Source organism: Haemaphysalis longicornis, unplaced genomic scaffold, assembly GCF_048455015.1.
Source record: "Haemaphysalis longicornis isolate Haplotype H1 unplaced genomic scaffold, Haemaphysalis longicornis Haplotype H1 scaffold_8, whole genome shotgun sequence".
NCBI lineage: Eukaryota > Metazoa > Arthropoda > Arachnida > Ixodida > Ixodidae > Haemaphysalis > Haemaphysalis longicornis.
In genome coordinates, this window is record NW_027526445.1 from 129,426,350 (window position 1) to 129,454,287 (window position 27,938).

General features: G+C 49.2%; 2 protein-coding genes across 5 annotated transcripts in view; one reads left to right on the plus strand and one right to left on the minus strand.

Moving 5' to 3' along the window:
- Positions 1 to 27,938, plus strand: part of LOC144149486 (uncharacterized) — a 589,882-nt gene that overhangs the window by 299,375 nt on the left and 262,569 nt on the right. The window lies entirely within an intron of this gene.
- The window catches only part of LOC144149488 (XK-related protein 6-like), a 281,464-nt gene that overhangs the window by 140,588 nt on the left and 112,938 nt on the right, over positions 1 to 27,938 (minus strand). The window contains exon 2 of the mRNA XM_077681078.1: positions 2,828 to 2,925. The gene's annotated coding sequence lies outside the window, so the exon portion shown is untranslated. The remainder of the gene's footprint in view (positions 1 to 2,827; positions 2,926 to 27,938) is intronic.

Here is a 27,938-nt window from a genome sequence, read left to right on the forward strand (position 1 = left end):
TTCCCGAAATGCAAATCCTCTGAACTGGAAGCCACCCCGTCGTGCAGCGATTAAAAAGAGATTTACCGAGAACGTTGTCATGGTTGCCGCATTTTTTTTCTTCGGTTTGTGCTCCATGCGTCGTGTCGAAACGTCAGAGGCGAGTTAAGTATTAAGCGTGCGCGAAGTACTTGACTTCGATCGATCATAATTTCTCGGAGCCGCTGTCACCATGCGCCGTCATACTTAACTATTGATTGAACTAAGCGCGCGCACGCAGGCAGGCTTTTGGCTCTTGTTGTATACGGAAATGAGCTCATGAGTAAACGCAGCTAGCCGACACGCTGCAGGACTAGTGTCATTCAATTAAATAAAGTGGTTACGCAACCAATGGGTGACAGACACCACACTTTTCTGTGGTTTCGCAATTTCTTTATGTCTGGTGTAGATACCTGTTTTTCGCCCACGCCACTTCGGTCAAGGATTTCTGTAATATGTATTTTTGTCGTCACCGTTATCGATACACTGTCCTCTATCATTACTCCGTTGTTATCTCTCCACCCCAGCCACCCTTTTCCACATGGTGTTGCCATCACAGGTCGGCGGGATTCACTCATGAGTACTCTCACTCAGGCTCATATATTTGGACTCAAACTCACGCGTGAGTTTGAGTTTGAGTGAGCGCTTGCCTGGTCTGGCGTGGTGAGTTTGAGCTTGGGTAAGTTTGAGCCCGACTGAGTTCTGAGTCCATTCTGAATTCTGAGCCCATTTTGAATTTTGAGTTCATTTGAAGTTTTGAGTCCATTTTAAGTCCTGACTACATTTTGAGTTCTGAGTTCATTTTGAGTTTTGAGTCCATTTTGAGTTCTGAGTCCATTTGAGTTTTGGGTCCATTTGATTCCTGAGTTCATTTTTAGTTCTGAGCCCGAGTGAGTTCTGAGTTTTGCGCTCGCTGTGAGTTTGTGTGAGCGCAGATGTGTTGCGCAGCAATGACTCTGAGTTTGAGTGAATGGTGATTCAAAATAATTTTGTGAGTGAGTTTGTGTGAGTCGGGCCAACTTTGCCGAGGTATGGTTGCCATACACGATGCTTATTATATCTACCGAAGCTAAGGAGGTGGCAATAAAAGCTACGCTCCCCTGTCGGCTCAATAATCGTCATAATAATCACCGCTACAACCACCACCACCAACGTAATCATCGACATCGTCGTCATCATCGCGTCACCAAATTTTTTTCGGAATGCTTTCATCGCAAGGCCTCTCCTCCAGCCCCAACCATAAAAGTTCGCTTTGTCGTAGGGAATTGGGAGTGGCCGGAAGGAAAAGTGGGTCGTCTCCATCGTTCACATTTCCCGGCGCTGCAACACCCACGCGGTCGCCGAAGGTCGCGTGATTACTGTCACAACTGGAAGGCCCTTGCGATGATTGAAGGGTGCAGCAAGCTGCATTTTTGTTCGTAATTTCTTCGTTCCGTCTTTGCGATCATTTTGTGCGAGACCAGTGCAATGTTACTGGGATGGGCTGGCTAGAATGCAGGCACGCATACTTCAGGCACAAAATTCAGGTAGATGCAGTCCCGCGCAACATGCACCCGAAGTACAACCAGGGCAGGCGGCGAGCACGGGTCAAGGCACTGGCGGAGGTACACGCCGGGGACGCTGGAGCCCGCTACGTCTATGCAGCAGATTACTACAACGAACGGGGCTTCGTGATGACGGTGGTCGACGCCGAGGGCAGCCTCCGAGCGGCGGCCAGCGTTGTGAGCGGCAGTCCTTAGGAAGCAGAGGAGGTGGCGATCGCGCTGGCCACAAAAGATCCCGGCTGCTCAACGGTCCTGAGTGATTCCAGGCAAGCTGTCAAAAACTTCTCCAGAGGCAGGGTTTCCCCCGTAACGGAGAAAATACTATGAAGACGACCAAGCCTCACGGGGAAGACAAGGATCAAATGGTTTCCGGCACATGCAGGGACGGTGTCGGGACGTGCTGAGAACCATAGTGAAACCGCACACGCTCGTGCGCGCGAACTCACTAACCGCGCCGAGCAAAGTGTCGGGGAGCATTTGTGGCAGAGCACACGAGACCGGAGGACTACCTACAAAGAAATTACTCAGGCCTATCAACTTTCCAGACTCACGCTGCCGCCGACCTGCAAAGGATTGAGCAGGGAGCAGGCGGTCATCTGTAGGCAACTCCAAACAAAGACGGTCCTCAGCCCCTATATGATGCACCCGGAGACATACCGTGATGCCACCTGTCGGTTGAGTCGTAAAGCCACAACAAGGCTCGAGCACATCGTGTGGGATTGCCTCGCATACTTAGATGAATCAAACCCAAGAAGAATTCCGCCGGCCTTCGAAGAGGCGGTGCGGACTGAAGATCAAAATCTTCAACTCCAGGCTGTCCAGCGACTCATCGTGGCGCTGGCCAGGCAGCGGAACCCCGGCGACCCGGTGACGGGGAGCAGGGAGCCCCTAGCCGGGCCGGCTACATCTGCGGTGACGACTCCGGCCAAGTCATAAAGACCTAGCAATAGGACCTTATTCGCAGGACCCATGAAGTTTTCCCAGTCCAAAGCAAACGTAATAGGGGTAGCGTCCTGGGCACGTTGGTACTCCATTGCTAAATAAATTAATTGCGCTAAAAAGGGGGACCCTCACTTCGTCCGCGTTTCCCTTTTTAGCGCAATTAATTCATTTACCAACGCAAACGTTTCACACCCTAATCGAATGGCTCCCCATGAGCTGAATGTTCCGTCTTTCCCACGGCTTCGCATTGTGGCACGTTGCAGCCTAGCGTAAGTGGAGGCGGTCAGGAGTTGTCGGCTCCCTCGTGGGAACCTGGGGCTTACCTTCGGGAACTTTGCCAAGCAGACTGACAGCACTTGGGGTAGCGTCGCCTCTTGCACTGCTATACTTGCGCCCGTTCCGCCGGGCGAGAGTGAGGGTTCTGTGAGACAGAGAGAGAGAGAAAAAAAATGGGCATGTAGAAATAAATTTTTGGGTACTGTAGGATAACACTTTCAACTTCGACTACTGCGTGCTCCCGTGTGTAACCAATTATATTCTCGAACATGTTAAAGAAGCGCGAGCTCGGTACGGACACTACAAGAAAGAAGGAAGCTGAGCTTCCGGTCTACTTCCTCCTTCTTGTGTCGCGTCAGTTTTGTGCTATTTCAACATGTTGAGGAACCACTACGAACAAGCGCAATTACCAATTCTTCTATGTAATTAATGAATTAAAAGACGTCGTGGGGCTTGCTGGGGCGAAGCCTCGTTTACAAAAATATCGCTCTTTTTTGATAGCGACAAAATGCTTGTCATTACGATTGCAAGGACCCTAGTCACCTGTTTCCTCCTGTTTTTGTTTGTTTATTTCCAGACCTGCCAAGTGTTTGGGGAGCTGAGTGATTGTAAGCCATCTCTTAATTATTAACTGCGTCGGGTTAAAGAAATGTAGGCGGGGAACTGAGAAGGAGAGAACAAAAGCGACCCACGGGTTCTTTCAGGGCTCCGCTTTCGGTACGCTGTTTGTATGGCTTCTTTGTCGGGTTACGTCAGAGCTTTTCGTGCACTTATTTGTGTTGTCATGGTTTGACCTGTTAGGAACTGTCGGCTCCTGTTTTGTGTTTCTCCGTTCTCTTTCAGTTGTGCTTCGTTTTGGTAGGGCTTTGTTTTGTGTTCCGCAATTCTGTCTTGTACTCGGGACAGGATGGGGGCAGGACCGAGCAGTACTCTGCAGAGCGCAGCCAAACACAGTAAAGCAGGTCGGCCTGGGGCATGACAGAACGGGACAAAACAAAAGTGTGCAGGAGAGAACATAAGACGACTTGACGCGAAAATGCAGCGACAAAACAACAAAAGGCACGTGAAGCATTGTGTTCTGAAAGGGGAGTCTTGAGACAGCTTATGCGGCCTTTTTTTTTTCTTTTGTTCGCGTCTGTTTTTGTATTTGTTGTGTTCTGTCTCGCCCTGTTTTGTCGGGCGATAAATATGCCCCCGCTTTTCCCGTCACTACTTTCGCCTGCTAATTTCCAATGCTTCTGGCGCTTCCTCAATTACACCGCCTTTGTTCGGCTCGGGGCTGTCTTTATCCCTTTTTTGTTGTTGTCCTCGCAGCCATTGTGCGTAGTAATTGGGCTCCTCCGCTTTTCTTGCTTCCCCGTCTTCCGGCTGATCGGTGGGCGCGCGGAGGCGCGTCTAATCCCCTTATTCAGCGGCGCAGCGAGGCGCGAAATGAGACCCTTAACTTAACCGGCTTCCTGCGTAGTCGTCCCCACTCTGTGCAGAGTCATCTCCCCAGCTAGCTACCTGCTTTAACCTTTCTCCTTGCGTCCGCTCCCTCGGCGCCCCCCGAAAGATGGCTTCCTCTTAGCCTCCTTTCGTACGCCGTTTTCTCCGATTCGAAGCGATGCTGCGTGAGCCCAGCTGGCGCTTCTGGGTAGCCTGTCGAAGTCTCGTCGGGGATGGTCCGATCTTGTGGCATCATCGGAGATGCGCTTTTGTGCGGGCCACTTGAATGGCTCAAGGGAGAGTCACACGTGGGGAGAGCGACGCGTTTCCGCATGCATTTCTTCCCCATATCCAAAACCGGTCCTGTGGCCTTCGTGCTTGTTCCTGACCGCTTCCGCACCGGTTTCCAGAGTGCGAAGACGCGTGCGGATACGCTTCCATCTCCATTCATGTGTCTCCCGCTTCAAGGGACAGTCACGCGTGCGGAAAGCAGCGCGTTTCCGCGTGAGTTTTTTCCCCCGCCTTCCAAACCGGTCCTGTAGCCTTCTTACGTGCTCCTGGACGCCGCCTGACCGGTTTCCGTACAAGGAAAAACGCATGCGGAAACGCATCGCTATCCGCACGTGTGTATCGCTTTTGATGGCTTACACTAAAGCGTCGACCAAACTTGACATATTTGCGTGACGTGTGCGAGGAAAAATAAGAAGGAGGCCTTGCAGCGGGAACGTTACTTAGGCGACGATTTGGGGAAGGGGGATTAGCGGTCCCACGACGAGCTGCTGTGGCGGCCTGGCTTGGTTGGAGGTTACGCGTTTCTTTTTCGATGTGTGCTCTCAACAAGATATATAACTGTGGTCTGGATGCGTAGTACACTGTGATCTTATGGCGTGTGTGATTGGCCACAAAATTATAAGGGTTAGGCTCTGAGGTCTGGAAAATCACGGTGGAAAGATAAACAACGGGCTGAAAATCATGCTAGATTCTCGCAGCGCGTGGGATGTATTGGGGGAAAAACTTGAGCCTTTATATCGACTTCATTGTTGCTTGTGTTGTGTTATGTTTATTTAGCTGTTTATGTTTGCTTAGGAATGCTCACATACACGTAAACGCACGCACACGCACGCATATAAACACACACATAAGTGCGTGTGCAGGGGCAACGCAGCCATCCCTGACCACATTAAACAAACGCGAACAGTTTTCACTTTTAATCCGAACTTGCACGGTGACACATAACTGTCTCAATGAAAATACGTTCTCTTCGTAAACGAAAACAAAAAAATCCCGGGTCATCTCCACTAACGTGAAACCTGGGGAGGGGCGAAGCATGCAGTGTATAAGTGTATTCTTGGCGCCTTGGCGTTTTTGCCAACGGGGATGAAACCTTTTTTTTTCTGGGGGGGCGGGTGGGGGGGGGGGGCGTGGTAGAGGTATATAGCTTTGCTTTAGAAGTATATTGTCGTTGAAGCACGAAGCGTTCCAGCGCGAGTCGTAAATGAGTGTCCCGGTGTTTAATTTTTTTTAGTACGCCTTACGTTCTAGCGCGAAGTATAAACGAGTTTCTCGGTGTTTTAGTACCGGGACTACATGAGACTACGATTATGAAGGCGACGACAGGAGACGCCAACAGCCCCAGCTTCTAAGGGGCTTCGCCGGGCTGAAATGGAAGCAGCTTGGAATGTCTCAGTATACACATTGTACCTTTCCCAACTTCACCCTGCTACAACGCATTCTTAAAGGCTACTGGATTTCCTTAAACGACACCTATCGTGTAACATCAGTGGGAACGCTGCGCAGGTTTGCCTTTAACCGTACCGCCGCCGTACACGTCTCTCGTCTCCTACGGCGGCGGCCGGGAGTGCGGCGCCGTTCTCGGCGAGTCGTTTTCTTCCCTTGTGCAGGCTGCTTTATTTAGGGGCATTAAACAGGGGCCGAGATTAACCGCCGAGGACGCAGTTAATTTTCTCCCCAATCGGGTCCCCCGTCGGCGGCCGCTCCCGGAGAGAGCGGCAGGTTCAATCGGTTGTAAGCGAGCGGAGAAGCGCCCTGATACCTTGTTATCTCGACCCGTAAGGCCGAAATAAGGGAAGCGTCGGGAGTGAAGCACTTGGGGATGCTGGGAGAAACGGTGAGAGAAGAAGAATAAGAAGCGCGGGGCTTTTATTTTTTTCTTTCCTTTTGGCTTAGACGGTGCTTGTTTATCAGTGTCGTTCACTGCGATCGCTCGCGCATACTTCGTCCGGGGTACGCCTTTTTCGCTTCTCTCGGGGGTGAGCATTTGCTTTTTGTCATTGTCTTCTCCGTGGCTGCGTTTATTTTGTGTCGGTGACGCGTGCGTTTTCAGTGGATCTTTGTTTCTTCGCTTGGATTCGCTGTTGAAGCGTGTAATTGGACTTTTTCGGGGTCATTATGGAAAGCGTAATTGCCTTTTGCCCCCCTCCCGCCCTTCTGGGATTTTTTTTTTTTTTTTGCTGTAACCTCGCGTTGTATCTAAAGCCCCGGCGATTTTTCTTCCGTCTAGCACCTTGTCAGAGTGCTGAGGAACGTCGTAAGCTTTCTAAGTTGGGGTCGGTATGTTCAACCGACGTCAGTGAAAGCGTCTTAAGTTGTCAGCACTTCTCTACTTCGGTTGAGCGTGACGAAAGCTCGAAGTGCTAGTATACGTTTCCGGGATATGGACGGCGATTGTTGGCGATATGGCTAGGTCGTTCTAGCAGTAAGCCTACCACCTTCGAGGTACTGAATTATTCGTGGGATGCGAAAACGGAGCATATACATTCAAAGCAGAGTAGCGGAGGGAGTCTATGTTATTCGATTTGAGCGAAGATTGGTTGTATCATGCGTTTGAGTTCACGAATTGATGATTGAAAAAAATGGCGGGGTGCTCGTAGAGACGCGTTGTTGGTGTTTTACCGTAAAAAAGAAAACAAGGTAATGACAAAGAAAAACTGCAATAAAAAAAAAACAACTAAGAATTTGGGCTTGTTTCTGTCCTGTCCTGGATTCCTATATTTATACTAAAGCAGCGAATATGCTTGTATTCTGTTCCCAATAGTGGTTGTAGGGCCCTATTACTGATTCGGTTTGCTCGCGGAAACACGATTTTACGGTGTTTGCAGCCTCAAAAGAATGACGTCTTTCTCTTCTATTTCGTTTGTTTTAGTTGGACAAAGGCACTGTGGGCACCGACGAAATGAGTAGCCCTCGAACTTTCTCCAGGATGCGACCGTGTGTCTCGACTCGGGGCTTCAGTGCAACCGGTCGTATCTGATTACTGACATCAGTAGGCTGGGACGCAGGTTTGCAAAAGAGGGAAATAACCTTGTTGTGTAGCATTAGATAGTTATAGCAGAGCGGTACCCGGTCAAATCTACATCGGCAAAATACCTAGGGAGTGGACCGGGCGAGGGATCGGCTGGTCAGAGGTAAGGAGGGGGTCTTTTGGCAGCGAAACCGGTTTTCGGAGACGTACACGCGTGCGCAGACGCGTCATTTTCCGTTCGCATGTTTCGCCCTCTAGGCAGTAAACCTTGTCATGTGCGAGAGGCCAAAGGCGACATGAAGCGGACGCAAAGAAACATGAGGCGATGCCTGTCCGACGCGAATAAGGAGCGACTGCTGAGCTATTGGTGTCCGCTTGCCGCTGGACTCACTGTGGCACAATCGCACGGCTGAGACCTTTGGACGGCGTTGTACTTAGGATCACACGCTCCACCTCATCTCGATTCCTACCGGTTTAAGGCCGCAATTTGCATTTCATTGTGTGTGGAACTCGCAAGCATTGTTTTAGGGGGGCAATATACGTCAGACTAGCCGGTGAACAGGACTCCCTTTCTCCAGTGGCGCGAATAAGTGATTGCGTAGCGCCAGAGCCGCTTGCTTGCACGCCTCGGAAACGTATCTCGAATGCACATCTGCTTCCCATTGTTCCTTATCCTGAGGGGAATGCTTGTAGCCGGGGTAAGGCTAGACGTCCCGGTTGTCTCCTATTGTCCGCATCATCCCGCGGCCGCTTCAAAGCTCATTGTCTTCGCCGTTGTTTGACTTAAGTCTCGGCTTGGCGCCGTTCTTTGAGCCTGTTGACGCGCCGGCGGGATCATTGTGCGGACCTCTCGCATGGCTGTGTTGTCATGGCTTTGAAAAGGCCTCGCGCTGTGTCGCGACACTCCGTTTTTCGAAGTCTGTGACGGGAGGATTTGTGTCCGTGTTAAAAGATGTCGTCACGGCCTGGTCAATAGAACATACATTATGGTGATGTCACGGCATGAAAAATTTCACAGTAGGCTCCTGTAAAGACGAACTTGAAGCGACTATGTAGACTTGTTCGTCTTAACACAAGTACCCCCCCCCCCCCCCCCCCCCTTACGAAAAAAGGTTGTGCCCGCATGCCCACAGCACCCGAATATGGCGCAGATGGGACTGTAGGTGGCGGTGACGCGAGCTCACATGCTACCACTGAGGGACGGCTTTGGTCAGTAGTTTCTCTGTTCGCCAATAGGAGAGTCTCCGTCGTCGCGTTCTTACTACTTTTTTTCTCCTCTATTGTGTGTGTGTGTGTGTGTGTGTGTGTGTGTGTGTGTGTGTGTGTGTGTGTGTGTGTTTTCACAGACGATGTGCGCGTGACCGGCCGCAGTACTCCGTTTTTTTTTCCTTTATTTTGCTCTACCGCTGGCTCTGCGTTTGGGAGGTAGCGGAGGTGGCGGTTTTATCCGCTGGTCTTTCTTTTTTGCCTACCTCGCTCCCTCGTTCCGTAGCGCGGAGACGCAGATTCGCTTCCCGCAGTTGCTGCTGCATTTTCTTCTTCTTCTTCTTCTTCTTCTTCTTCTTCTTCTTCTTCTTCTTCTTCTTCTTCTTCTTCTTCTTCTTCTTCTTCTTCTTGTTCTTGTTCTTCTTCTTCTTCTTCTTCTTCTTCTTCTTCTCCTCCTCCTCCTCCTCCTCCTCCTGCTTCTTCTTCTTCTTCTTCTTCTTCTTCTTCTTCTTCTTCTTCTTCTTCTTCTTCTTCTTCTTCTTCTTCTGCTTCTTCTCCTTCTTCTTCTTTTTTTGCTTTCCCTTTGGTCGTGTGAATGCACCGCAAAACGTCAGCCGTGCGGTCACTGCGAAAGTTTGTTTTAACAGAAGAATACGTCGAGCCGGTTCGTCCTAATTGATTTTTTTTTTTGCCAAACAATTCGTAGCCACGTTCTTCGGCATATCCGAGATTTCGGCTTAACTGAGGTAATGTTAATGGGAGACTACTGTAGTTTTATAACGTTCGTAAGTAAATTTTTGAAATGGCACCACAACGCGTGTAGTGACGTCATTGCTGTCAAGTACCACTCTTCGATCCACCTGAGGTCAACCGTATTTGTTTGAAGCGAGCACGCCAGCCCTTGCCACGAAAATGAAATGAATGAAGTTCCGTCCACGTGCCTGACAATTTTTTTTAACGCAGTTGTCGGGCGTTCAGGTTAAAGCCGATTTCGCCGAAGTTCACGTTGACTGGGCACTCTTGCTGAAGACGGCGTTTTTTTTCTGTGTGTGTGTGTGGATGAACGGATGTAATCGTAGGCGCACATTGGGTACAAGTTGAAGCACACGCCTAGAGTCAAAACCTTGGATATTACGGAAAAATAAATGAAATGAGGCCATTATTATGCAGTGGCGCCGAACAGTAGTGCGCGGGACTGGTGAAAATGTAGACAGGAACTACTGCACGAAATCCTGCACGAAAAATTGTATTTGGAGAAAAATGTGTGTGTATAAAAATTGGCGCAGCTTGCACTATTCGTGCAAGCCGGAGAAACGGCAGAGCTGGCGGTCCCTCTACCCTTCGTCGGAGACCCGGATGTTGCACCTCGCATGAATTTTCGAACTTCCCGCCAAAAGGTTTCCATGACTGGCAGGCCCGGATCGCTTTGTCCGCGGGCTTCCACACCTCTCCCAAAGTGGATGGCGTAGCACGCGCTAGAACCCCAGCAAAGTCCAAAGCCAACGCCCGCGCGACGAACCCAAAGGAAATGCTGTGCGCCCTGAATGCGATGATAGCTCAACTGAAAAGGTTCAAGCTAAAGCGAGAACAGAAGTGACGACATGGCACAGTCCTGACGCACTGACGCACGCACATCCACAGGAGAAGTGAGGTTCCCGTTAATAAGGAATTTAGTCGTACACTGGCATTTTCACCCCCTATAAGATCATTTCCCCGTTTTCTCCAGTATTTTAAAGAGGACGTCATAACAGACCTTGTGGAACGCCTTCTTAAAGTCTTCCTGCAACATGGCAACCTTTTGAAATCCATATCACATGTTTCCAAGATATATCGCGCCATGTGGGTGTTAGTAGAGATGCTGCTTGTTTGATGCGGGCCCTCAAGATTCTTTTTTGCAGCCTGTCAATTCTTTGCTAAAACCTTCGTGAGCACCTTGTAGTCATGGATACCTATCATAATAAATACCTACCCTGCATTAATTCACGGTTACATTATTGTGAAGACCAAACCGATGTAAATGAGGAATGCCCTCATTGTTGGAAAACGGCCACCCGAAATGTTTGCTTATTGTTTCAAACATCGCTGATGTACGTTTTGCGGAGAATCGACGGCACTGTCCACGCCTTTTGAGTGTACTTCGTTTAAACTCGTGGTTGCAACTTCGGGTAGGTTATTGCCTTGCGGAACAGGTGAAAAATTAAGTTCCTGTTTCTTTTTAAATTTATTTATACGGAGAAATATTTGGAGCGTCCGCTATCGACCTTGGTAAAATACAAAATAGCTACAAAGTTGAGCAATTTAAAGATGAAAAAGAGCACCTTGGAAGGACGTCACACAAGTTCTCAGCTGCGACGACGATGTAACGCAGCTTTTATCCGGTGCGGAACGAATGGGGTTTATAATAAATACACCGGCCTGGGTCGTGTACGTCGCTTCAAACTTGGAAGCAAAGACGCGGTTCAGCTACACCCATATAACGACTAGATGAGTGCCTCCTTTCCAGTGTTCGAGATGTTCCGGCTTAATTTCTCGCGCAAAAAAAAAATACCAGAAAAAAAGAACACGCCAATTTTATTTCCCTCTCACAACCTTCCGTCTTCTTCCACAAGTTGTATGTAAAAAATATAATAAGAAAGGAAGAAACGAACACTGCGAGGGGAAATGTCCGGAAAATGAAACCCTAAGGTTGGAACCAACCGGCGAAATTGTAAATGCCTCAGTCGTCCGTGATAAACGACCCCCATTCATGTCATCATTATTGGACGTCTGCGTGACCTCTCTCTATTTTATAACTATTCTCTCTCGCTTTTATTTCCTCCGTTTCATTCTGCACACATTTTTTTTCGTCGTCCCCAATTTAAAACCTAGATTCCCGCGGGGGTCTACGTGTTGATCCTCCGCCATATACGTTATTAATGTAAGACGACCTTCTTTCTCCCGCCTCTCCCTTTGTACGACGTCTTGCCGAATCGACGACTGCGGGCGATGTCTTCGTGAATCTGGCTTCGCTCGTCATCCTGTCCTCGGTAGATTTCTGTTTGTGTACTTTTCCACTCGGTTTCTCGAACGAAGGCTACAGGGAGGGGTCATCACAAAGAGGAGAGTGCTGGGGGAGGTTTCTCGGACCGAAGAATCCTTTCGAATCCATCGCGATATAATGAGCCCCGTCGTCTTTTTTTTCAGCTCGCCGTTTGCTCATCAGTAGTTCTTTGCGGAAGGGAGGAGGTGGCTCGAGCATGTCGGGGACCTAAAACGAGATGATAAATAATAGCCAACCCGCCGCTCGCGGCGGTGTACGGGCACGAAGGATTTATCTTTCCGTTCTTCTACAAGTGGACGTGCCTTCGAAGAGGGCGAAAAAAAGTTAGAGAGAGAAAGAGATCGAAACGGAGAGGAAGGGGTGAAATATTTCTCTTCATCGTCCCGCCGTCGACGGCGGGGGTGGCATTGAATCGTCGATGTCTTCGAACGTCGTCGGTTCGTTGTCGCTTTAATAAATGACGGGTTTTTCAAAGGAGAGGCCGCTCTAAGGCGTAAAAATGAAGTATCGTTCGCTTAGAAAAAGGAAGCGGAAAAAAAAAAATGGCGAGATGATGGAAATAAGCGAATCGCGGCGCGTAGAGAACTCGATTGATAAGACTTGTGTTAAGAAAAAAAATGAATCGGGAGGGAACGCGTCTTCTTCCCTGCGGGTTGTCAGGCGGCGGAACAGAAAAAGGGGTGGGAGCCGGAGGATGTTATAGTCGTCACTGCCAGTTTCGTACCCAGCGTTAAACGAGGCCGACGACCACTGCAGAGATGCTTCCGTATCCGCGTCTTTCCCGTCGACGCAGTGTCGTATTGTGGCCGTGTCATTTGAGCCTCGACAGGCGTTAAACTCGAAGTGGAAATGGGGTTATAACAACCGTAAACACGAAAGTGAGAATTTCGCAATGCTTGTAAATCACTCTTCGGGGAATTGGAAATCGCCCTTCTTGTAGTTCTTTCATTTTAGAGCGCAGCTTTAAGGCTCCCGCTCCTGTGGTTTAGCGTCGTCGTCGTCCTCGCTGTAACCGAGCGAGCGAAGAGGACACCGAAGATAGACGAGATAGAGCGAGCAGAAGGGAAGTATGGCGAAAGCGTGTGCGGAAAGAAGAAGGGGGAGGGGGGAAGGGGGGGGGGGGGTATGCCGAGGCTGCGCGAGGCATGCTCCCCAGTGGCGACGCGCTGCGAAAAACGCCAGAGTATGGCGCGCGCCGTCGTACGTTCGCTGATGAGGCGATCACTTCCCCAGACTCACGAGGTTGCGTCGTCGCTGCCAAGACTGCAGTTCGCGCTGCTCTCAAATTTCACATTAGGGAGTATCGTAATCGTCAGCCTGTTTTTTTTTCTTTATTATTTAGCGGAGTTCTTGCGTGTTGGGCACTGGTGGCAGTAACATGAGAGGGAAAGGGTAAAAAGAACGCCCACAATCTACAGCGGGAACGGTGTTAGACACTGAAGCCAAACGTGCGCACTACACAAAACAAGATTCACCTGGTGCGAAGTCCAAAATGAGTAAAGAAACAAAACAGGATTGTTTGTAATTAACTGTTGGGGATACTGATCCGTTAACTAGTTTTATAAAACTCAGAACAACAGCATGCCGTTTTCCCCTAGCAGACAAACATGGGACTGTCCGTTTCGCGATACGGGGCTTCGTGATGCGGCTGAAACGGCTCGTAAGAGTGGGACTTCGTGGTGTTTGTATTAAAGCTGCGACTAATAGTTAACCGTAACATCTGCTGGGATAAGCCTCCCCACGGTTATGTTCTTGTCTGACCAGCCTAACGTCGTGTAATGCGATTCCGGATAGTTCTTAAACAGTACTAGTTACAGGCTTTTTCAATATACCCATACTGCCTCCCCGCAAGAGCCGATGTGTCGATGCCACGCGGAATTCAGATTTTTTTTTTTTTTTTTTGCAACCCTACGCCGAACTAATTACGACAAGTAAATAAAACGGCGTAATTATGGCGCCCTCTTAGGTGGAAATCGCGGTGTGTCTTTTTCACCCTACTCTTGAAAATGTTGGTGTTGCTGCAAAGCAGATTTAGTCAACGGGTGCCAAACGCGGTTGCACACCGTTCAGAGTATCGGTATACAGCATCGCTTTTAAAAAATGCCGTTGTGTTCTTGGACTCACGCCCGCGAACTTATGCCACATAAACATACCGTGGATTAGACTGAAGTGCTGGGCCCATCCTTTCTTATACGTATTCGTCAGCGGCCCCACGCCCATTCTCACCCGTGCACACATACACCCTTGCTCGCTGGCTAACTTAATAGGCAGGCTCATTTTCGCAATTCGGGCACTCCTTGACGACTTCCTCGGGGGAAATCAAGTTATCCCCACGATGCGGTAACATTTGCTGTTCAAGCGAAAGCGTTCTTAGTGGTACCGATGACGTCCTGTCAAAAAAACTAATGCACTTCCACGTAGACCTGTTGGTCGACCGAAAAGCTCTGATAAAGTCTCTGGACACACGGCGCGTGCGTGAAACCAGGCTTCCATTGTGTCTAAATAGTTACTTGAGGATAGCGAAAGAGGAACGGTTCTATAGGAAGACAATACACGCATCGATCACGTAGAAGGGATACAGTAGTATACCGTTACCTAATAAGCAGCGTATCGGCATACATTTAGATCGTTCGTAGATGTGTTTGCCAAAAGTCGTTGTATGCCTTGTTTCTTTGTTTCCGATTTGGGTTGCACTTCTAGCTTTCGCGCTTCTCTGTAGTTTATTTAGGAACGGTTGGTATAGTCTCTCTCTCTCTCTCTCTCTCTCTCTCTCTCTCTCTCTCTCTCTCTCTCTCTCTCTCTCTCTCTCTCTCTCTCTCTCTCTCTCTCTCTCTCTCTCTCTCTTTCTCTCTCTCTCTCTCTCTCTCACACACACACACACACACGCACGCACGCACGCACGCACGCACGCACGCACGCACGCACGCACGCACGCACGCACGCACGCACGCACGCTTCTGTGCCGAACACGCTGTACGCCGCAGCCTCCTGAAAAACCGCTGTGCGTTTGCACCATCGTTTGTCATTGCTGTTATTTTCTATGAAACCGGCCTTGTCGGCACGTCTTGTGGTTTCAGCGGTTAAAGAATACGTAGGTCTAAACCGTACCAGTAGTTTTAGGACAGCCCGCCGCGGTGGAAGGCGTTGTGCAGCTCGCCCCAAGGACGCGGCTTAGATCCCAGCCACGGTTCCTGCTTTTAAAATGGAGGGGAAAATCGAAAACGCCGTGTGTCGAAACTTCAGCGCACGTTCAGAATCCCCAGGTGGTCGATATTAATCCGGAGCCCTCCAATTCTGCGGCGCGCCTCGTAACCCAGCTGTAGATTCGTAGGGCAAAACCTTTAAAGATGGGAAACTGGAAAGCTATAACACGGCCTTCGTGTCGCTCGCTTGATTTCTTCCTCTTTTAGCGCTTCCCGTGCGCGTTATGGATAAAGAAGTTGGCTTTCCTCGCAGATAAATCACGGGCCGAACGGGCGAGCGTGCTCGCTTACTGCGTATAAAGCGAGATGAACGCCGGCCATTGCAGCAGTATTGCCCTATAAATCTCCACGGAACAGTCATGCTTGCGCTGTAAGTGCGAAAAAGACCGGTCCCGAGTGCGGAAGCTTTGGGCGGTCCAATGGGTTTCGTATATACCGGACGTGGCGTTGCCGCTGCTTTTCCGATGATTGAACGCTGCGCTTTACATTTGCGGATGTTGGAAATGTAAGTGCAGGGGTTTTCAGCGCTCCACAGTTTCCTCGTAAGGAAAGATGGCTGGAATCGACGTGAATGCGGTATCTGTCATCCTAACCTTTTAAGAAAGCTTGCGTAAGCTTGGCGATAAGGGCACATATACAGCGGAGCGCGCCCAATAGGCAAGAACGTTCTGTCCTCGTGACGGGCCGCATTTTGATTGGATGCATGCCGAAATGCTACACCAGTACTAGTTTTAATTGTGCTGTGGTAAGGGCACAAACATAAAAATACATTGTTTTAGTAAAATCTGTGTAATCTCAAATTGCGTAAGAAGATAGCATCTACCGATACTGTGTGCACGTATGTTGCGTTTCAAACAGGAAGCTTCGCTATTCTCAAAATATGAGTCGCATAAGCCACCGAAAGGAGTCCCTTGGTACCCAGCCGGACACTGGAAAACACTCTGGGGAATCATACAAAACAAAAACAAGAAAACCGGCAGGGAATCTTCTGGGTTTCGTAAACTGCGACAAATAAAAGGAAGCAAGGGATTGGGAAGGGGGGCGGGCGGGGGAGGAGAAAGGAGATATTCAAGAATAGCGGAGGGCGTTCTCCGTGTCGGACGTTGATAAATGGAGGACTAGTGTAAAGTTTTCCGTGCTCTGCGTGCGTCCCGTTCTCGTGCATGCCGTGAATAACGCTTCCCGCATTTTCTTCCTCTTCTTTTCTCAGTCCCCTTCGTCACACCGTGCATTTTTCGGCGCGTGTTTGTCGTCCATTTTTTTTCTTCCCTTTCCCTCCTCTGATTTCTCCAAGTTCGTTCTTTTCTTCCTATCCAAGATTTTTTTCTTCTTCTTCGTTGAAACATCGCGCCGGCATCGTGTTGCGTGTCCGTGCATGGAATAGAATGCAGTGGCCGTCACGCAGGGCCCCCTACAGTTTCTTCGAAGAGTGCGGAAGCGCGTAGTCTTCAAACGAAACAAAAACGACACCTACGCCGGCGCTCGCGCATGCGCACTTGTCGCAGCTTTGTGCCCTGCGTTGCTGCTAATGTTTCCAAAATGGCGGCGAGCGTTGACGTGAGACGCCACGTGAGCGCGCAGCCTCCTCCGCGGCACCCTGTCTGCTTCTGCCTTCGTGTGAATTTCTTCGCGTTGCGTATCACGCCGCTCGTTTCGATCTTTCTCTGTTTTTGTTTTTTATCCTGTTCTTCAAGCAATGCGAAACCCGCTGAAACATTGCTTTCGTTTCAAGTCGCCCATCCGTCAATGTTCCGCGCGCTGAATTCGCCGGTTTTATGGATGTATTCCCCATGTCTTGACTGACCCTTTCCTCCTCTCTGTCTCCTTGCCCCGCACCCGCCGTCTCCGTGGTGCGAATTTTTCTCTTGTCCGGTTCCTTTCCCTGACGATAAATCTCGCGGGCATGTATTTATCAAAACGTTTTCCCCCACCCCACCGCTTTCGTCCCTGCACGGTCCACGACCTTTTACAAAACGTCTCGGAAGTCTGGAGGTATGTCACGGTAAACCGTCTCGTATGAATTTTACTGCTCTTGTCAATGGCCCAACGTTTTGTTTTCGATTTGACCCGGTGTTCTAAACGTCAGAGCCGGATTTTAAGAAATACGGCTGATGCGCTTTTGGTTCTGTTCTCGCTGCTTTCCCTTCATGCTGTTAGGCGAAATGTTCAGGTGAAAGTGCGTGGTTTACTTTTCGTGTTTTTAGTCAGGGTGAAAAACAGGCGCTCTGGGATCGTAAATGCATGTTTTTTTTTCGTAAGCCTACACGCTCAGTGGCTTCATGCTGGCGTAGAAATTCCAAATCAAACAAACGAAACAAACAAAAAAAGAAGTAGAAGAGCGCTGCTTGCATATTTATTTTTTCGTTTTCCCACGTGCGGAGTTTGCTGGCGTAGAGGGCGCCGCGGAACTTGGTTCAGCGGAAGATTGATTCAGCGAAAAATTGCAAACCTAGACGAAACACGATTCTCGAAGCGATACCCGTTTTTGTAAATAGAACTCCCGGAGAACGCTCAACCGGCGACCGGAAAGGACGCTCGAGTAAAAAGATTGTGCTCTTGCTTTGATTCGTTTTAGCGGCGGCTAAAGAGATTCCGGTTCAGTTTGCTATCGGCCTACCTATTAAAAAGGTCGACTTTTCAGCCCACCTGTACCGGCAGCACTAAAAAAAAGAAGTAATAGCTTTTTATTTTAGTTTTCTTTCTTTCTTTCTTTCTTTCTTTCTTTCTTTCTTTCTTTCTTTCTTTCTTTCTTTTCTTTTCATTCTTTTCTTTAGTTTTTCTAATAGTTCTTTTTCCCGTCCGATTGAAAAAAAAAAACAACCACGTATGGCCTCTAGATTAAAAATTTTGGTAACTCGACTTTGTTTTTGTTTTTTGATGGTTGCCCTTGTGTATCGCAGCAATCAATTTAAGTTATCAGGGCTAAAAGGGGTGAACGGGGGGGGGGGGACATTTTTATTCCTCAATGTATCCTGGTTGGTAGTCGCTACAAAGAAGCACCTCTGAAGTCGCTGCAGCTCTCATGTTACGGTACATTTTGCCTATTTCACCTGTCGCTCGCTTACTAGTTTTTTATATCTCCAACTAAATTTTAACGCAGCCTTCAGTCCGGCGTCTAAAGCGGGCCTCTGCATCAGCGATCGTCAGAATGCCGCGAAAACAAGTTTTAATGCTCAGCGAGGCGGATAATTTTAGTTGGACGCTCTATTTTTTTGTACTTCGCTTTGTACGCAGAGAGGGGAAAAAAAAAATTGTTCAATGTTTTGTTTTCGTTGCTGTCGGCTTCGCCGCACTACAGAGGCGTCGTGCGGGAAACATGCTTGGGAGGATGGAGAGAAAGTGGCGAACACGCTGAACTCGCTTTGAACATGTTGAAACGAATAAACAGGGGGAACAGCCTCCCCCCCCCCCCTCCTTCCCCGAAAAAAAAAGAGAGAGGGAAAAATCTAGAGCGAAGGAATAACAGTGTCTGCGAGCGCTTCCGTTTTTGCCCTCTCGTCATCAATCATTGTGCTTGGCTTGGCTTCAAACTCGATTTGAAAGCGACTCGTCCCTGTCAGCGCTCGCGTATCGTCCCGGATTTTTTGCGCTGTTTATACCCTGCTTTGCCCTCGTCGTGTTTTTACTTTATTGGCGCCTGCTTGAGGACGCGCGTTTTCATCAACAACATCTTCTATATTCGGCCGAAAAGCCGGGCTGCTCCCATGCTGTGGCGTCTATGCTTGAACTGCACTTTAGAAATTGTTGAGCGAGATGCTTATATATTAGCGAAACGAGTTTAACCTGGGTATTTGAAGGGGGGCGAAAAAATTCGTCGGCCTTTTTTGCGAATAATAATCTTGCTACGATCACATTCCGTCGGCGTTCTGTTTTGTTCGTGCATAAGGTTGTTAAGTTTGAAGCACGTTATTCTGTTAACGTTCGCTTCGTTGTGCATGCAAGTATAAATGAATGAACTGCTTAGTCTGCCGCTGCACGTCCACCGAAATTGAGTGAGCTCCTTGACGTTCTTTTTGCCAGCCCTAAATTACTCTAGAATATTTTCGATGCCCACCACTCCCAACGGTTTCCCCTCCTCTCACCCTTATTTATTTTTTTTTTCAGCTAAAGAAATTGCGGTTGCGATATAAATCTATTAACATTTCGTATGCGTGGCTTATCCTTGAATTCCTTTGAAAAAACCCGGTATCTTTTTTTTTATTTTTAAATGGGTGTTTCGACGTGACGTTGCCGTTGGTGCACGCACGCACGTTCGTCGTCGTCTCTTCATAGATGCACCGCGTTTCCGCAAATGAACTGTTGTGGATGTCTTGCGGATATCCTCAGATCGCTGTGCAACCCACGTTGCTTCAGCGTTTTCTTGACAACTTTGATAGAATTCAAACATCTCGTTTGCATAAATTATTACCCCTCGTTTTGGTACGCCGCTGCCTTCGCAAGGAATAGCGAGGCAAAAAAAAAAAAAAACGAAAATGAGATATAAATGGACGGATGAAGGAAGAAGTGTAGGATTGGCTTTTGCGTGCGCGTTTATTGTGTTATCGTAACGAGGGTGTGCGGCGCAACGCGTGGCGTGTTTGCGAAAGCGTTTTCCGCAGTTCGAAACGCTGTAGCGGCTGCAATTGTTCCGTTTCCCCTCGGAGTGTAATCTTGAATAATGCGTTAATTTATTGCACCCGCTTTTTCGGCCGGCGTGTTCTTTTTCGCCACCGACCGTGTACGTGGAATGCCGGCGGTGTTCAGGGGGAACCGTTGCCCGGATGAACAATGAACCTTTTGTCCGCAATTCGTTATCCGCACGTGTGCTCCGCATCCCTCTATAGAGAGTACGACCCCATTATGTCGGTGTTTATAGAGCGGTTGTTATACGTGTACCTATACCTCTTCGTGCAGGTTTGCACTGTATATCTCCAGGTAAATAGTTAATCATCGTTAACACGCTGTTTCATGCGGTGACCCGAAATTGAGCCGCGGGGTTTGATCTGATTATATGGTTTCACGCGCCGACGCAAACGCAGGCGATGAGGCGCGCCGCAGTGGAGAGCTCCGGATTCATTCTGACCGCCCAGGATCTTTAACGTGCGCCCAAATCTCGTACACACGGGCGTTGTCGCTTTTCATCTCCATCAGAAAAGCGGCCCGCCGCGGCCGGGAATCGAGCCCGCGACCTGGTGCTCAACAGCGCAACGCCTTAGCCACTGAGCCACCGCGGCGGGTTCAAACTGCCGGGTTTAGATTGCGACACATTTGTGTTGTTTTTTTAAAGGAAGCTTATATGGCTAGGGTTCCATGTATTTCTCTTGTCTGCGAAAAACAGTCCCGAAGCGCTTAAGGGGGACTTGCTCACATTCCCATGGGACTTCGTAATTTATGACTCACTGGCTCAAAAATCATCGTAAACCAATACCAAAGGTTTTACAAATTCGTCAAAATGTTCCTAACGGCCTAAGCTGCTTTTTAAAGAAATGTATCACTTCTTTACTGAGATAGAAAAGAAACAAGAAACACATTTTTAGTTTATACTATAGTTTTCACTAGATCGTGCTAGCTGTCTAGCAAGCAAGAGTTAATTTTTTTTTATTTCAGTACATAAGGGGGCATACTTCTGAAATAATCAAACTAGGCCGTTGTGAACATTGATATGTACTTGTAAAGCTTTTCGTATTGGTTCACGATGGTCTATAGGTCGGTGGGTCAAGAAGTAGTGACTCCCAGAGGCAGGTTAACAGGTGAGCCCCCCTTAAGGCGTTGGAAAACGAACGCCACCAGTTTCACGCGGCTGAAGATATGGTTGGAAACGCAAATTTTAAGTCCTATCACTTGGACATGCATCTTGAGTAGATTAGTTAGTAATAGGCACCATTTTCGAAATCAAAGTATGACTTGGACCTCAAGCTTATACGTCCCACTCTTGGGTTCGGGTTTTGTTATAGATGATCACTTACCAATATACGTCATTTTTAAGAGCAGCAGGGTCAAAATAAAGGTTCGTGTGTATGCACGTGTCTTTGTTAGGGACCCTCAGAGTTCAAGAGAAGAAATGAAGGCGTATGTTTGAGAATTGAGCTTAACGACAATACCACAACAGTATTACAAAATAGCCAGCAGACGCGAGAAAGTACGATTCCTTGGACCAACGCCAGCTTTACTAAAGACAGCTATAGAAACTTGTAAGCAGGTAGCCGTACACCGCGCGACTTTCAAAGCGAAAGCTTTGTTAGTGGGACCGATGGCGTGGTGTCAAAAAACTAGTGCATTTCCCGATAGACCGCTTGGTCGACCGAAAATCTCTGAAAAGAAACCGGGCTATATTGTGTCAAAAGGTATACTTGAAAATCGGGCGGTTCTAGGTGAGACAATACATGCATCGATCATTAAAAAGAGTACAATAGTATAATGTACCTATCGGTATACGTTTAGATCGTTCGTAGATGCGTTTACCCAGTGCGCGAAAAAATCGTCGCGCGGGTTCGTTCCTCGTTTGCCATTTGGACCTTTGAAAGTTTGAGCCCGTGTTGGACGCAGTTTAAGCGAAGGTTTTGACGCACTTTTGACGCAGTTTTGATGCGAAAAGCTTTCGCGCTTCTCCCAACTTTCTTTGGGAAAGGATGGGGAAGTTTTTTCTTTTTATTTGGGGTAACTTTGTATTTGAACTCGTGCGGTACAGAACTGCGGCCTCAACTACAGTTGATGTGCATGCTGCGGCGGTTTCAGTTCCGGTTGTCTTGCCACCTATTTTGACGTCAAAGCGGTCTGCTTCATTGGCTTATCCTCCTTGCCGTCCACTAAATAGAAGGCATCCAAAAATCACCTGTACGTCACAGCATCGCCCACGTTTTGCACCGGTATACACGAGGCTAAACGATAGCCGGAGGTGTAAAAAAAAAAAAAAAAAACCCTAGAATCAAACCCATGATTCGAGATAAAGATCGATGTGCGGGAGACAGATGTAGCTGTCAACTAAGCACCCGAATCCTTATTCTAGCAAACTAAGAAAGGAAAAAAAGAAGCATGGTGAGCCATTGGGTGTGGGCTTTACGACTCGCGAAATAACCCATCAAAGGCAATCTTTCCTCGCATTTTCCAGAAGATAAGCAGCTTGCCTTCTCCTATCAAAGTCTGCGCATTTATTCAATCGTTCTGCCGGGATCGCTTAGAGGGTAACCTGTTCTCAATCTCGATCATCCCGAGATCAAAATGGAGAGATGGAACGTAGGAAATGTGGCGAAAGGCGGAAGTTGAGCGGGAAGGGGGAAGGAGGGTGGAGAACTGGAAAAGAGGGCCGAGATAGCTTACGTGTCATGCAGCCGACCATCTCGATGGAAAAAAATGTCGAGCGGACGATTGAAAAAAAAAACAAAAAACAAAAACAAAAACGAATCAAGGCGGGCGGCTCGCTTGATGGGAAGTTCACTTAGGGCGGCGTCAGCAGCGATATATTCTGCGCATTTAGCGGCTTTGACGCTCGAGTGCAGACCCAGCGCTCACTGCGCGCTGCAGATGCCGTTCATGGCGGCCTGAATGGAGTCGCCCATACTGCGCTTGAGACGGGGGTCGAGACAGAGAAGATTTTGAGGACGATAGATTCTCTAGTAATTACCGCGCATGCCATCGCCGGGATGCGCGGTATGTACTGAGAGCCACGCGCTCCGTTGTTCGTATTTCAATTTATAACGATAGTACATCAGAAGTCGCTGTAATACTTCTTATCGTTACAATTGTTTTTACCATTATGTACAGTCGACTGTCGGTCCTTCGAAGTTGCTTATTTGGAATTTTCGGTTAAGTGACGTGTTGTTCGCCGCAATTTTACATGCAGTCCAATAGAAGAATTTGCTCGATAATTCGAAGCTAAAGCCGAATACGTACGTTAACTGGGAGTTATTTCTGAATGAAAAGCGTCGAGGTGACTGTGAGTTCTCGATTAAGCTCAAAATTTGTAAGCGCGAGAACAGCGCTGTGTTTTGTAATGGATGTCGGCGCCTTCTCAACTGAGGCGGCGCGGCAGTTCAGACTCGTGCCAGCGTACGCATCTCTCTCTTTTGGTGTCCTTAAAAGAGCCATGAAGACAAAATACAAGGTTGGTTCATTAGAAAGGATGATTTGTCTTGATAAAAATGATACCAATTTCATCGCAAACTTCCAAAAAATAACGGAGATATTAAAGAAACGTTGTGGAGCTGTGGCGACTCGCTAGCCAGTTTCCAGCAACTTTTTTATGACGTCACAGAATCTTGTTCGGATGACTGACGGCGGCCGAACTAACCAATCGCCAGGACATATGACTGAACGATTGTAGTGGGGCAGCTGGTTCCGTTTGATCGAATCAGTTTGATCGAATTCCGTTTGATCGAAACGTGCGCCTAACCCACTGAAAATTGCGTTTTTAGTGCTGGCACATATGACGTAACTCGCGCCGATAACACGTCACTGTGGCGCGAAATTTAAAAGTTCTTTAGTATTTCTTGCGTTTTTATCGGTTAAAAAACGTCTTTCGTGGCCGGAGTAGAGCTGATTGAGATACTGAAGCCTAACTCTTTAAAGTTAAACAAAGTTGTATTTTGTCTTCATGGACCCTTTAACCTTTTTTGTCGAGCACAGCTCCGTATGAGCAGTTTGTGTGGTTGGCACTTCAGGCTCTTCGATTTTAGCGGTAATTCACTCTTAACTATCACGACAACTCGTGCCGTACGCTCGACTTGGCGACGAAACCCGAGATTCTGAACGCAACCTAGAAGGGCGACGTTTTGCGGACCAAAAACAATGCTGTTCGTGTGCTTTTTTGTTTAACTTATTGATTTATTGTGAGGTTTATCGCCCCGACGCTTCACAGGCGATGAGGCGCGCCCCAGTGGAGGGCTCCGGATTAATTTTGACTACCTGCGGGGAACTTTAACGTGCGCCGAAATTTCGAACACGCGGTCGTTTTTGCTTTTCGCCTCCACCAAAAAAGCGGCCGCCGTGGCCGGGAATCGAACCCATGACCTCGGTCTCAGCAGCAGAACGCCATAGCCACCGAGCCAGCACGGCAGGTTTTTTGTTTGACTGGAAGTTCGGTTAATTCGAAGTGTTCGGCGGTCTACGTGGACTTCGTGTTAACGGGAGCCGGCATTAGTTGGAAGATCATTTCTCAAAAGCGCTGGAGCACTCCTCGCACCAAGCCGGCCTTTTGGGCTGCGGCTATGCGAGGATAATGACGTTGTTAATAATTACCAATGATGGCGCGTCACAACTTCGTTACTTCTTTGTTGCCCGCTTCTTAATTCATGTTCGATTTTTTTTTCTTATTCCGTTTTCTCTTCGTGTTCTCGCGGGAAGATGCGAAAAGCCGGCGCAGGCCGCACTGAGAGCAGCACTTCCTGAACACTGCTTGAAGCCAGAGTGGTATAGAAGCGCCGCTTTAATGGCGTTCCTTCTTCCTGCATACTTTTTATATTTCCCGCCGTGGTCGTGAAGCGAGAAGAAGACGCCCCAAAGAAAGAGAACGGCTGATGGATGGATGGCAGGGGCATTTGTCGGAGCGTCCTGCTTCAGCGGCCAGCGTTACCCTTCTAGCGTCTTCGAAACTTTTTTTCTCTTTTTTTGTTGTTGCATGTTCCCTCTTTGCAGAGCGCTTCACATAGAGCGAACCTCGCCCCCTCCTGTAACTCTGCTTTCCCTCCCAGCGCGCCGCGCCGCGACCCAACGCTCTCCTTCTTGAACCTCTAGTGTCCTCAATGCACGGGCACCGTCCGTCGTGGACCCTTGCTTTCTTTTTTCCTTATTTCGGGCCATGATTTATTTCGTTCCCTCGTCCCCGCGCTATACGTTCTGTCCCTATACGCGCAAGCGTTCAGAACCAGGGCACTTTGTGCCTTTTTTCTTTGGACGTCTGCAGGCTTCAACTTTTGTACGCCAATTTGTTTTTGGGTCCTATTTCACTTTCAGTGTGTTTTTGTTTTGTTTTGTTGTTTTTGTTTTCACCCTGCCGTGCTGATTCGGAGATGTCGTGGTGGTCTCGCCTGAGCTTGCGTTTTGGCGAACCGATGTAACGCATCCCTCCATGTTCACCGCACCCACCGGAACCCGCAGGGCACAGTTAGTGTTTTTCTCGTTATCTTTCGACGCAGCCAGTGTCCTTCATATACCTGACGCCACGCTTAGAAATTGCGCGATACTTCCTCCATCAGAGCGTCCGGCGGCAAGATTGGAAGAGCTGTGTCCAGTTTTGCAAGTATAAGGGGACGTCGGGCGGTTCGCTTTGACCCTATACGGAATGTAGATAGATATGGTCTAGATGGCTCCCAGGACCTGGGTGATAGACCGAGGAGTTGATAACAAAGAAAAAAAAGGAGATCGAAAAAGGGAAATCACGGGCAGAGAAAGAAGACGATAGAGACACGTCGTTGTTCGCCGCGGCGCGAGAGGAATTTGTCACCGGCCTGACGTCTCCCACTTCTCCGGCCGAGAAACCGTGCTTCCCCTTGTTTTATTGTGGCCGCGGGCGGGGTTGGTGCGCGCCGAGCCCGTTCCGCTGGAGCGGAACCGGCCAGAACTTCACGCGCGAGTTCACCATATTGGGGCGAGCCGGGAAATTCGCCCGAGCTCCGCGCCGGGAAGAAAAATTGATCGTATACCCCGCCAAATTAGGGCTGCGCTTTGATTGTTCCTCACGCCTCTTTTGGCTTCAGTGTCCTCTATGTTCGACGTTTTTTTTTTATTGCGAAGCTGTTTGTGGATACTGAACAAAAAAAAATGGATGCGGCTTAGATCATCTAATATTGGATAGGCAAAGCAGAAGCTTGAGAGAGAGAGAGAGAGAGAGAGAGAGAGAGAGAGAGAGAGAGAGAGAGAGAGAGAGAGAGAGAGAGAGAGAGAGAGAGAGAGAGAGAGAGAGAGAGAGAGAGAGAGAGAGAGAGAGAGAGAAAAAGTAAAGGAAAGGCAGGAATGTTAACCAGGCTACGGCCTAGTATGCTATCCTGCACGGGGGAAAGGGGAACAATGAGAAAAAAGAGGAAAATAGAAAAAGAAGGGGAAGGTACGGACAGAGCGTGGAGTGGTGTGCCCAGCGGTAGGACACTATAGACAAAAAGTTCAGACAGTTCGTAGAGTAGTCTTGCGCTATAGTCTTTTGTGCAATTCCGCCGTTTTGAGGAAACACAGGAGAAGCTTGGCCTGGTATGGTTGAGTCGTGGTTTCGCTTGGTTAACCTTTGATGTAGCTGTGTTGCCGACCACGGTTCAAAGCCGTTCGGTCCCGTGCAACGCTCTCAGACGGAGGCCTTCCTCGCTTTCATTAGCGGCGAATGCGGTGTTCCTCTTCGCCGGGTGCAAGATGAGTCACGTAGCCCAAGACGACCAAGCGGCGCATGCGTGGGAGGCGGCGGGTTCGTCAACTGCCGATCAGGTGAGCGCCCGCAACCGCGCGCCGCTCAGCTGATCAGTTGAGCAGAACGACTGAGAACGTGGCCTTGTGCGCAGCGCCGAAAGCGGGCCCGGCGAATCACGCGATGCGCTTCAAGGGGTGTGTCCCCGGGGGTGTGTCTGAGGTGAAAAGTCGAATTTGCGCATGCGCGGCGAAACCGCTGGACGAAAGTAGTAAGGGTTTGCTTGAAAAAAAAAAAAAAAAAAAAGCACTGTGCGCCTTTGGTTCGTCCGCGCTCCAATCGGGTTCGCGGGTAGTTTCTCCCGGTTCCCGCAATAAGGTGGTAGTTTTCCACGCTGGAGCGCAATCCGTAGGCTCCAGGGTCCCTGACGCGCGAGGCGTTCGTGTTTGTAATAGTCGGCTAGTGTCGAAGGAGGAAATGGCTGGTATTCATTGAAAAGTTCAGCTGTCGATTTCTTCGCTTGGCAACACTGGAAACGGCCACGGACATGGTCGACGCTCCACGGACATGGCGCGGCTTGTGCCACTGCGCCCGCACGCCGAAGAAAACACCGGCGTGCGTCGTCTGCTCAGTTTGAACCCGATTCTCAACGGTGGTGTCCACAGAGATGTTATTAATCTTACTCACATTGGACTCGAGGCCTTGCTTTGCGTTCGGTGGGGTTGAGTTCGGAATGTCCAACACACGTCATGGGCTTAGCACGGACATCTACCGCCATCCCGCGGAGCCCCATGTAACTAGTGACGGCGCACCACGGCCGGGCGCACTCGCATGGTTGCCTGCATGCGTGCCTCGCCAGTGAATACAAGCTATAACTGGGGCAGAAAGCAGCCTGTAGAACGGCACCGCACCGTTGGCGTTGTCGTCGCCGCTAATTTTCAGAGTGTTACGATCCGCGTGGCACGGTAAGGGCCAGGGTACTTTTACGACTGTAACTTGTGGGGTTATCGAGGGGTTAAAGTAGATTGGTTTACTTTTCCCTGCAATAGCAAAACCGGCGACGAGAGAGACTAATCAGTCTTCGTCTCCTCGTTTCGCCCAGCTAGCAAGCTATCTGCCCCCACCCCGCGGCTGCGCGCTGTACCGCGCCAGCCGCGGCGGGCCGTGGCTCGACGGAACAAAGGAAGCGACAAGTGTTTTCGCTCATTGACATTTATTACAGGATAATAAACATTCAAAGAGCATGCAGGCTAGCTGGTTGACGGCGAGGATCTAGTTCCTCGCCCGGGCAATTTAAGGGAATCGAGAGGTTCGACTCACCGCGACAACAGTCATCGCCGGGGCGCCGCCTCAGCGCGCTCGCGTTTGCCTCGCTGGGACACCGATGGCAGCCCTCCTTTTTGCCCGATCCTCGAAGGAAGGAGGTCGCCAGGCGCGTCCTGACGCCTCGCTTCCCGAGCTCCGACTCCCCCCCCCCGCAGCTCGCATCCCGCGCGCGCTGGCCGGCTTAAAGACACTCCCACGGCGAGGAGGTAGATCCCCCTCGCCGACGTCTTGCCGAGCAAGTTCCCGCGAGGAGCAATCGGTGTGGCGAAGCCGAACCAAAGGGAACGCGCTAAGGTCGCGTTCCCACAAACTCCAGCAGCACGGAAAAAAAAATCAAATGTGGCCCCTAGTTTATACCTTTGACGAAAATTCTATGTCACCTCGACAT